The sequence below is a fragment of the Tinamus guttatus genome, unplaced genomic scaffold (genome assembly GCF_059628265.1).
Source record: "Tinamus guttatus ecotype Peru unplaced genomic scaffold, ASM5962826v1 Tinamus_guttatus_pri_ptg000308l, whole genome shotgun sequence".
Lineage (NCBI taxonomy): Eukaryota > Metazoa > Chordata > Aves > Tinamiformes > Tinamidae > Tinamus > Tinamus guttatus.
Window position 1 is genome coordinate 402,523 of NW_028288842.1, and position 10,653 is coordinate 413,175.

The following is a 10,653-nucleotide window of genomic DNA, read 5'->3' on the forward strand; positions in this document are numbered from 1 at the left end:
GCTTTCAGTGATTTGTTTCCAGTCTAAATAGAGAAGTGAGACTGAAGAGAAGACTCTGTGTCTTTGGGAAGTTTTTCTTGCATCTCCTGATGTACCATGAATATTCAGTTGCAATCATAAAATATGTATAGGAATGATACACCTTTTTGCAGGAGAAGAAAGATTCTGCACCTGCTGTTGCTATATGTGTTTACTTAGCTTGTTTATCTGTTATATTTTTCACTTTTGAAGCACTTACTACTACTTGGTATGGAAGTGCTGAATGAAGGGAGCGCAGTCCTCCAACATACTCAAGTGTCTGCCTGTGTTCTAGGAACGTGAAGAATCTTCATTAAAATATGAGACAGGAAATGTGTTAAAAGTTTTGTTAAAGTTTTGTGTAATTCAACCTTCTTAATTATCATCTAAATTAGGTAAACTTTTTAAACCTGTTCCTCCTCATTTTCTTCTTAAAGCATTCTGGTTACCTATATGAAGTGCCACTTGCTGAGTTTTTACAGCCTGTTTTTTTTGGTTTATTTTCCCAAGTTTTCAAATGTGGACCATCAAAAAATGGCTGGTTTCTTTATAAATACTCCAGCAAAAGATAAATTGGTCAGGGAGTTCATTAAACAAAGGTGACAGGTCTGCTGTGTGAGTTTAAAATCAGCATAGTGCTGGCACATTCCTTCATACCTGTTGTGCCGCCCCTCAACACCATCATTACCCTGAAGAGTTAGTTTGCCAACCTTTTTTCCTAGGCTATCAGCTGCAGCGGGTTAATGATGCTTTCCTGGCTTCTATGTCAAACTTTAGAACTGGTTTCTAGTTGGGTGACTTTGGAAGCTATTGAACAGTCACCCAGAGGAATTTGTATTTATCAAAGAAGCAACTTGGTCTATATCTCAGGCAGCAGTTGCTGGTTTGTGCATGAAGACATGAATTCAGTGGTTATTGTCACGTCTGCAAAGAAGCAACTGCTGTCATTGAAAGAGAACACAACGTCCTAGCAATGTCGCAATGCGATGACGAGAATCTCGACTCTGAAGGGAGGCAAGGCAGCGAGACCAGCATTGGTATGCGAGTCACAGAAATACAAAGCTTAGCTTCCTTTAGATGAGTGTCCTGCCTTCTCTTTAAATACACCACGATACCTCTTCTCCAAATGTTCTCCTCTGTGCTCCCCCTGACCTCCGTGGGCCCTTGACGTGGGCTTTTATTGCAGTTCAGGCTTTGCCTTCGCAACCGAAGGAGCTGTGTGACTTGGAGCATGTTGGAGCTCAGAACACAAATAAGGAAGCTGAGACCTTGAATGTTCCATTTACCTTTCTTAGATTGGGTACCTCAAAATATGTTTTGAGGATGAGGAGAGGCACTCGAAGTATAGGCCATGTCTGCATGATCCTGATTGCTTTCAGAAGCCTGGTTAATGCTGGATTTCTCATTTTTGGAGGTGGGATGTAAGCGATGAGATTCTCTTTTGCAATTGCACTGCAAAAAGGGCCTCTGGGTGGTTCCTTTCCTTACCGTGTGGTGGTATGGTGGTGTTAGGGAGCAATAGGATTTGAGGAAGGGTTTTTTTTTTCAGCTCTAAGCCAACTGTTGCAACTTAGAGATTAATATTTGTACATGTCAATCTATTAAACTGAGTCTCAATTTTTAAATTCATTCCCTGAGATTTTAACTGGATTTTCTTTCCTCCATAGTTTTCTAAGTCATGGATGACAGCAGAGAGCCAGCTTTATTAGGAGAATGCAAGCCTGCGACTTTAAAATACTATTTAAAAAGTATGCTGTACATATTGTTTATAAGAAGAACACAAATTACCTAGCAGGAAGAGTTTCATGTTAAGTAGTTAACATTCCCTTTATAAGCGCTACTTACAATGCATTTAATTCAAATGTTAAAATTCTGAAAATATTGAGGACAGAAGCAATTGTCATCTGTGTAAGAAGCACTATTACTGGATGCGTTTCTGGAAAGTGTGTGTCTTATTTTCCAGGACAACATAAGGGTGCAAGGGTGTCAGTGCCTTTGAATTTCACTGGGATATTGGCTTTTATGATGTCTTTCTGACATTTCTGCTTCTTAAATGTAAAATGTAGGATGTATTTATGACTCATGGAGTCTCCTTTGGTATTGCCCCTTTTCTCCACCAGGAGATGAGCGTAGAGCCAGGCTTGAGGGTGGTCACTGCGATGTCTTGGGGTGTGCTGGAGTTCAAGTACAGGGAGAGCTTCTCCAGAAACAAACTCACCCTTTTCCTCTCCCTCAGGAAAGAGAGGTAGTTGTTTTTGGTTCTGATGGTGCACAAGTGGCATGGCACGCTCGTGGGCCGCAGCAGCTCGATGGTGAAGGATTCCCGGACGGTCAGTCCCCCTGAATCTGGGGCAGCCAGGATGAACTCCTGTGGGGAATACTGGAAGTCAACGTCAAGGGGGTAGCCGTGCATGGCTTGCCGAGACGTGTCGAGCTGCAACCAGCTTCCAGATCCCAGTGGAGAGCTGTCCACTGGGATTATTTCCAGAGCTAACTGGCTTGCGTTGCCATCCTCCTCATTGTAAAATGTGTTGGTAGGTGTAGGGAAAAAGAACAGGCATCCAATAGTTGCTGTTATGAATTCAACTGAATGAGCAACTTTGGGGAAGGTGTTTGCTTACTCTTTTTTTTTTTTTTTTTTTCCTTTAAAGGGCAAGGTAGGAAAAAAGAGCAGCTGACAGCGAAAGCAAAGAAATCCTGCCAACCTAACAGTTGGGACACGTGGGCCAAGCAGGGCCAAGCATGACTTTGTCCAGCTGCATCTGAAAAGCCTCCAAGGACAAAGATTCCCCTGTCTCTCCGGGGTGACCTGTTCCACTGCTACATTACTGCCACTGAGAAAGTGTCCTGATGTCCCTTGGAGCCTCTGGAGATGGAGGTCGTGACCATTGCTCCTTGTTATATCCTCTATCACTACCCAGAGGAGTTTGGCTCTGTCTTTGTAGCAGGTACAAGTAGTTAAGGACTTGTAAGCTACGATGACCATGCCCTTAAGACTTCTATTTGAGAGGCTGTACCTCTCAGATTTTGTCCAGGGTAAAATAGATTTCTTCTTTCTCCCCACTATTTTTCTTATGTTATTTTCTTTAGTGATACGTATTGCATATCATTCTTTCCCATGAAGTGAATAATGGACCGGAACCAAAATGTCTCTGTAACTAGGTTTTAAAGACTGTATTTTTTCATGAAAATGTGTCAGTAATCTAGACTTTCTGCAGCTTCCTTAATTAGAGATCACATATTGTGACTTGGGAAACTTAAGTTGAAATACATGGGTGATAACTATCTGAAATCCAGTAAAGCAGACTCCATTTTGAAAGAATATGTAGCTTTTTGTTTATTTTGTATATTTTAGCTCAGAATTCATGTGTTCCTACCTAGACTAAAACCTAAATTTGAATCTTCTTAAATGCTTTTGAGATTCTCTTCTGATTATTTATGCGTCTTGGTGGTTTCAGATTTGGAAATGCAGATGTGCTTTTTATGGTTTGATAACTAATTTCTAATATCTGGTAAGTCAGGAGCAAGTCACTTCACCTGCTTTTTTCTCGCCCGTAGTCACTTGGGTGGGTGACATGCATTTTCCTGAATGTGTGTGACAATTTCCTCACAAAGCTGTTGACCTGCAAATGGTAGTGTGAGATGTTGAGAACTGGTGAGGGAAATTTGGGACTTCACCGCACTTCCAGTGGAACTTCAGATTACAATGGTATTCTGAAGCATTGTGATTAGCTCTCAACTACTATTTTATTTGCTTCATTTTTTTTCTTTTCTTTTGGTATATACCTTCAAAATTCTCTTTCAAATTAACCAGAAGCATATTCAGATGTGGCTTATTTATTTAAATGCATGTAAAGGTGTGTAACTCTTCTTCCTAGTTTAATACATTAGGCACCTAATATAGTGCCTCCTCGATCAATAATATTTTGCTGTAGTAACTTTTGCTGCTTCATGTATGAAAGACTCTGACACAGATGTTTCATTAGCAGGGCTGTCACCAGGTGTCATCCTGACTGGCAATATCGTATTAGCGCTGTGTTGTCAAGGTGCAGGTGTTTCAGACCACCATTTTTCATTATGGATATTGACTTGCTTGGGTCCAGAGCAAGCTTTAGAAAGCAGCTCTGAAGGGCCTTTACGAGGCCAATACACAAAAAAAACAAGGTCAGTTGGTTCACTCCAGAGTGAAGCAACTATGTGCCTCTGAATGTCTACACTTATTCCCAAGTATTTAAGACATACTAAATATACCTTTTTAAAAATGCATAATATAAATAGAGTCATGGCCCTGTAAACTCATCCAGCTGGTCCTACCAACAAACCATCTCTGTAGTCTAGCAAATATTTAAGCCAGAGTCGCAGATTCATGGAGTTGGAGGAGGAAGACTGTAAAGGATGCCTAGTTTGTTCCTTTACAGCATAGAGTACTCCAATATATCTGTCTTCTCTGATAAATATTTGCTGTTCTTATAAACCTCCACAAAGTTCCCTGGGCAAACTCACCTAATGTTTAATTATCCTTATGGTCAGAGGTTTTTTTTCTTATGTCTGAATTAAATCATTTGAACTGTGATTTAAGGCTTTTAGTGCTGCTCCAATTCTCACTGGATTTTGAGAATGTTTCTTTCATCTTTTGAGCAAACTTTTACATAAATCGGCATCTTCAGTCTCCCCAGACTGATTATTTCAGTTTATTTCACATGCTGTATTTTCTAGACCTCTGGTCATTCTCTTGTTCCTTTAGAGCTCTTGCAGCAAGCCCACAGCTTGCTTTAGATAGGATGGCCAAAGCCATCCTGATACTTCAGCTATGTTCTTATCTGTGTCAAGACAGTGGAAACGGCTACATCCTTAGTGCGGTGAGGTCTTGCAGTTGCAGAAGAAATAATATTCATCTGTCAGGACTGCTGTGGCAAGGTCAATAGTGTTCTGACTGTGCACATAAGCTCACAGGCATCAGAACAGAGCCAATCCTCCTCCTTGATATTTCAGGAACCAACAGGTGCTCTAGGTGACCCTGCGTGTGCAGGGGGTTGGACTAGATGATCTCTAGAGGTCCCTTCCAACCTTAAGCATTCTGTGATTCTGTGATTCTGTGAATGAGAAGCTGGCTTTTAGACGTACCTGCTACACTGCTGGACAGATGAGAAGTGGCGCTAAGTGGAGTCGTCAAAGGTGCTTCAGCAGCGCTGGAGATGAGGTCTGACACCCTGCTCCAGGCCAGGGTTGCCTCAGTGGCGTTTGGCAAAATCGCTCTTGTTCCAAGACCTCTGTCCGAGTATAAGTCCTTTGAGCCACTGCATAAAGCGCTTGCAAACCGGGTTTGCACAGTGCTGCTCTTGCAGGAAACAGGTCGCCTCATGGGTCTGGATAGCTCAGAGAAGTCCACGCTAGAAAACTCTGAGGGTAGAGTAAGAACTGGAGCCTTATCAGGATGGGAGGGGATTATCAGGCTTGGATCATATGATGTTCCAGCTTCATTAGGGAAAGCGTTGTATAAAATGTTAGAAAAACACATGGAGGACTCAGGACTGCATTTCATTTGGGGAGAGAGAGTCTGTGCTTCCGTTTGGATTACAGAAGGAACTGCGTTTTTTTCCTTCAGTAAATGGAAGCCTGTCAGGCCATGGGATAGTCGTAAAAGGCCTCGATAACTGTTCATAGACATTAACTAACTCTTGGTCTAGACTACTACTTCCTGGAAAAAGCAGAAACTTGTCAACCGTGGGGAATGCGAACTCAGAGGAAGCTGTTGCTTTTACTGAACTATCTGGAAATGCTGAGGGTGGTGTTTCTGGAGAGGGAGATGCAGCAGAAAGCATTTTAAACTCTGGGAAGTGGCTTTTCTCCTCATCTCTGTAATTTTGGTACTTCTGACATAGATATTGTTTCTGGCAAAGGAAATTCTGTCTCGGAAGGCATTGCCTTGGCTGAGCTGTCAGGCCATGGGTGAAATGTGCTTATCATCAAAGCGTACCCAGGCCTGGGAAACTGGACTGTGCTTGAAGTGATCTCCTGTAGGAGAAGGAATTTGGATACTTCTGATTTTTCGGGCTGTAAATACATCTCTGTCTTGGGCACATGAGGTGTTGGCTGCTCTAACAGCGCGGAGATACTAGAAGCTCTAGTGAGCAGCACCTCCAGTTCAGTGGAAGGGAATGCTTTAGTAATCAGTGAAGGTGAAGGATCTGGAGAGTTAGACGAGTCTCCAAAAATAAAAGATACTGGTGGGTTAGTCATCAACTCCCACAGTGAGTCTGTTCCTAAGGTCACTGCACTTTCTTGGTGTCCAAGATTGATGTTATTCTCCATTGTGTAACTTTCCATGGTTATGTTCTCACCATACAAGGATGCTGATCTCTGGACAGGTGACGGCCCGAGCAAGGTGAACAAACTGCCAAGGACAGTAGAGACCAAAGGCCTGGGAGCGTCTCCTCCGTGTGGTCTCTCCGTAATTCACACTGGTTCCAGTGAAGGTGTCTGAGTGATCATTGGCCACCTGCGTTTTCTTCTCAGACAGATGAGAAGTGGCGCTAAGTGGAGTCGTCAAAGGTGCTATCCTATCTTGAGTATTCTCCAGCCTGCAATTTCCTATCCCAGCAGCTCTGAGAGGTGGTGAGAATCAACGTTGTGTCGCAGCACTCGGGCGAACTGCTGGAGCACGACACTGCCGCACTTCACGGGCCAGCAGAGCCCTACGTAACGGTCCTCCGTGGAGGAGCCGATGTGCGCCATGTCTTCAGCCAGCATTGCCAAGTTCCGCGAGCGCCTGCGCGCCGGCTCCGTGTACTGCAGCAGGGTTATGGAGGAGGGATCCAGGTGCAGCTACTCTGCCATCGTGCGTGCGAGGTAGAGACGCTCCTGCACCCGCAGGCTTTCCGCGGCCGCGTGGAGAATGATTTCAGCAGAAGTGACAGGAACTCCCTTCCCACAGCTGCCAGCACTGACACTGGAAGACAAAAATTGCATCAGCTAAGAGCCATCTATGTCCCTCCTGCTTGTGAATATACATAAGACCCAAATAAAACTTCACCTCTTAGTCTCCAAAACTTTGTAGGATATGCTACAGTTCCCCATTCCATTCAGGCAAGGATCGCTGGATCATAATTGCTTCTTTTTTTTTTTTAATCTTATTTTACTTTTCTCTCTGGTTGTAAATACAGTGGCATTGTTCTGATTCCATAATGCTGACATATTTATTCTGTAATTGCTCCTTCCTATCTTTCAAAGACCTGCAACATATTTTTTTTTCAGTTTAATTTCTGCATTTGGAATCATGGTTATTGGAAGAATTATTTCTCCCCTTATCTCCTGACACTGCAATATTTCTTTTTGAAGTATTTTCCTTCCCTGTGTTTTTCCTACCTCTCAGCTTTTTTAACAAACAGTGCCCAACCCAGTGCTCACCAGAGTGCAAGGGAAGAGCACCGTTGACTTCAGGGAGAAGCTCCCATTGCTTCTCTAGAGCATAGCAGCGTGGGGGGAACTTACAAAGACGTCGCCATCGTTGTGCTAACTGAGAAACAGGCGTGGAGGCCAGACGCCTCCCTGAGAGGCTGCCTTGAGAGTCACAGCGCTGCCGCGTGTGTCACGTCCGCACCTCGCTGCCTTCGTGCTGCGGTTCCTGGGTGAGAAAACCCCGTGCCTCCTGCCTTTTGAGTCAGCGCAGGCTTGTTCGACTCCTTCTCCTCCCTCTCCTACCATGAGATTGTTTCCACAGTAGGAAAAAAACCCATCCCATGTCAGATCAGGAGCACCCGTGTCCTTTCACTGACTTGGGCAAAAGCCTTTGGAAGCCGCCAGCGCTCACCGGGAGCTGTCTGGCGTGTGGTTGCAGGTACCCTCCTCTCCTGGGAAGGAGCTGCCGTCCTCCACGCGGATGGCGAGGTTCCCAGCGGCTCTCGGTGTTGGCCGAGCCCTCGCCAGGGCAGCCGCGCTCAGGAGGTAGTCCCCACGCTCCCCTGCCACCAGCAGCCCTTGCAGCCGCTGTGTTTTGGGGCTGAATTCCAGCCATTTTGGCAAAGCTGCACCACTGGCCAAGGTGACCTGTTCCATAGGAGGACAGAGATGAGCAGGACTGAAGAGACAGAGAATGGCTATTACTACTGTGGTCTTATATATTGAAATTTTGGGATAGGGAAGGAGGAGGGCCAGGAGCAGTCACAACTGTTCTTGTTCAAAATCTTGACACCACCACAGTAGTGATTGTAGTTTATTTATTTGTTAATGGTTCTTCTTTCATGTTTTTTTTCTTTAAATTTCACAGCAACATAGTGTATGTTTTCAAGACCCTGCTTTCATCAGACTGCAAGTAACTAAAACAGACATAGTGTAAGGGGTTTGATTTGCCTACTTATACAACTGCTTAGTTATCTAGCTTATTTGGTTAGTATATAATGGCCATGTTGGCAAAACCCAGGTTGAAGAAGAGCACTTTTAGGTTTTTTAGATGTAATGTAATTTCTAGATATTAATAATGCATTTCAGAGGCCCTTTCCTAGAAGGGGATTTTTAACAAGACCATTTGAAATGAGAGCACATTCCCGCTGCCAGCGGGACTGCGCGCGAGGGGTGTTTGTAGCTTTTACCTCGCACTCAGTTACCGCTCCCTGGAAGGCACATGCGGGCACCCGGTACGAGAATATTTTCCCCGTCAGGACCATTAGGTCCGGGGTTCCTTGGGGCATCCCTGTTTCTCCGTAGGAGCGATCGGAGGCCTCTGAGGTTGCCACCGGTGCGTTTACGCAGATTGCTGCCCGCACCAAGAGGAGCAGCAGCAGCAGCAGGAGCGTCCACATGGCCTGGAGCAGGTGGGAGGCCGGGGGCCTAGCGCGGCTGCTGGTGCCTGCGGCGCTGCCACAGGCGCCCATCCTGGCGAGGGACACGGTGCCACTAGGAGCTATAGGTGCCATAGGGCACCAAGCTGGTCCTTCCTGGCGATTTTTAACCCTGGCTCCATCAGCGTTGCTGCTGTTCCCATCTCTGCTGCGGTCGTGGGTGAAGAGCATTCGCTCTCCCGGAGCTGAAACGCTACCTGGGTGCCTCGCGAGGGGCCCGCGGGGCCTGGAGCAGGACCAGAGCGGCAGAGCCGTCACCCGAGCCCGCGGTGCATCGCTGCGGACACGGAGCCGCGGGGAGGGCGAGGGCGGCGCGAGGGCCTGAGGCGGCCTCCTCGCAGCACTAAGGGACGCTGCGTTCTGCTGTGCCTGGCGCTCAAGGATGCTTTTAATTCCACAGCAGCCGGAACTGCTGCCAGCTGGTCGTGCGTCAGGGCCCGGATCGCCTGCGGTTTGACAGAGGGGAGGGTTTGTTCTTCCTGAGCAACGCCTAGCAAAGTAACTCAATGCTCCTAAGCAGTCACGCACAGTGTGCAGATTTCCCAAGGTACGGCATGGTTCGCTAGCATCTGCAGTGTGCAACCGGAAGAATACTCTGGAAAACCAGAAAACTCCTTACCCTGTTGACAGGAATGGGAGCCCAATGAGAGTGCGTGAGGTCATTAGCCGCTTTTGGACAGGGATGCACCTGGTATCCAACCAAAAGTATTTTCATTCAAACTGTAACTTTTCATTCAAACAGAGCCCTGGAACAGGCTACCCAGAAAGGCTGTGGAGTCTCCTTCTCTGGAGATCTTCCAAATCCACCTGGATGCCACCCTGTGCCACGTGCTCTAGGTGTCCCTGCTGGAGCAGGGGGTTGGACTGAGTGATCCCTAGGTTTCTTCCAACCTCAACCACTCTGTGATGCTGTGTAGCAGGCTCTGAATAAATCACAAGTTCTGCTGCTTTGATTACACCCGGTTGCTTTGAGAAAGAAGTTGCACAGCTGCTTTTGGCCGCTGGCTACAGCGCGGTTTCCTTCCGTAATCTCTGAAAATGTAACAGCGTGTCCCATTTCATCCATTACGAAACTGTGAGAGGCACGAGTAGGTGGTGGGGTGGAAGTTCAAGTTGGACAGGAGAGCTTTTGCTGAGAGGATATAATCCTCGGGAATGGCTGCCTGGCAGCTGGCTGATCCCTCCTGCTACGTTTGCCTCCCAAGAGCCTGGTAAATATTCCCACGTAACCGCGTATGAATCACCCGTGTGCTCGGTCATGACGAGAAGGTGCCAACATCTCCCGTTGCCCTGAGCTGCATGGAGACACCCCTAGAAGTAGCATCTGCCCCGTTCAGTGATCCCCAGTGCCTCATGGAATTCAGGAGTGGGAGATTCCAGGGGGTATCTTCCCTGTTTGAAACTCCCTTTTGACCTGCTGGCGGTGTCTGGAGCAAATGCTGAGTATTTGCCACAGCGTGGGTTGTGCATGTGGCCTCCATACTCCAGGTGCACGTTTACCAAATGTGGTATGGAGGGGCTAGGAAAGCTTAAAATAATTAGATAAGAAAACAAACAAACACACACAAAAACTTCCTCAGTTTCTTCCTATGATTCTTAATAGAATTACTGAGCTCACGTTTTCTAACTAAATTTCTAACATTTGATCATCTCTTAGCCCAATGAGTTTTGATAAAACAGAAGGCCTGTGAAGTGCCATTCGGTGACTAAATGCAGCGAAATGTGCACAGAAACTTAGCCAGAAGTGAGGACTCCTAGCTTAGAATAAAGTATTTTTGTCCCGACCAGAAACAGGAAA

At 46.1% G+C, this 10,653-nt stretch overlaps 1 pseudogene; it reads right to left on the reverse strand.

The window, feature by feature from the left end:
• Positions 1-2,098: 2,098 nt before the first annotated feature.
• Positions 2,099-9,411, reverse strand: LOC148594011 (uncharacterized; annotated as a pseudogene).
• Between the last annotated feature and the right edge of the window lie 1,242 nt (positions 9,412-10,653).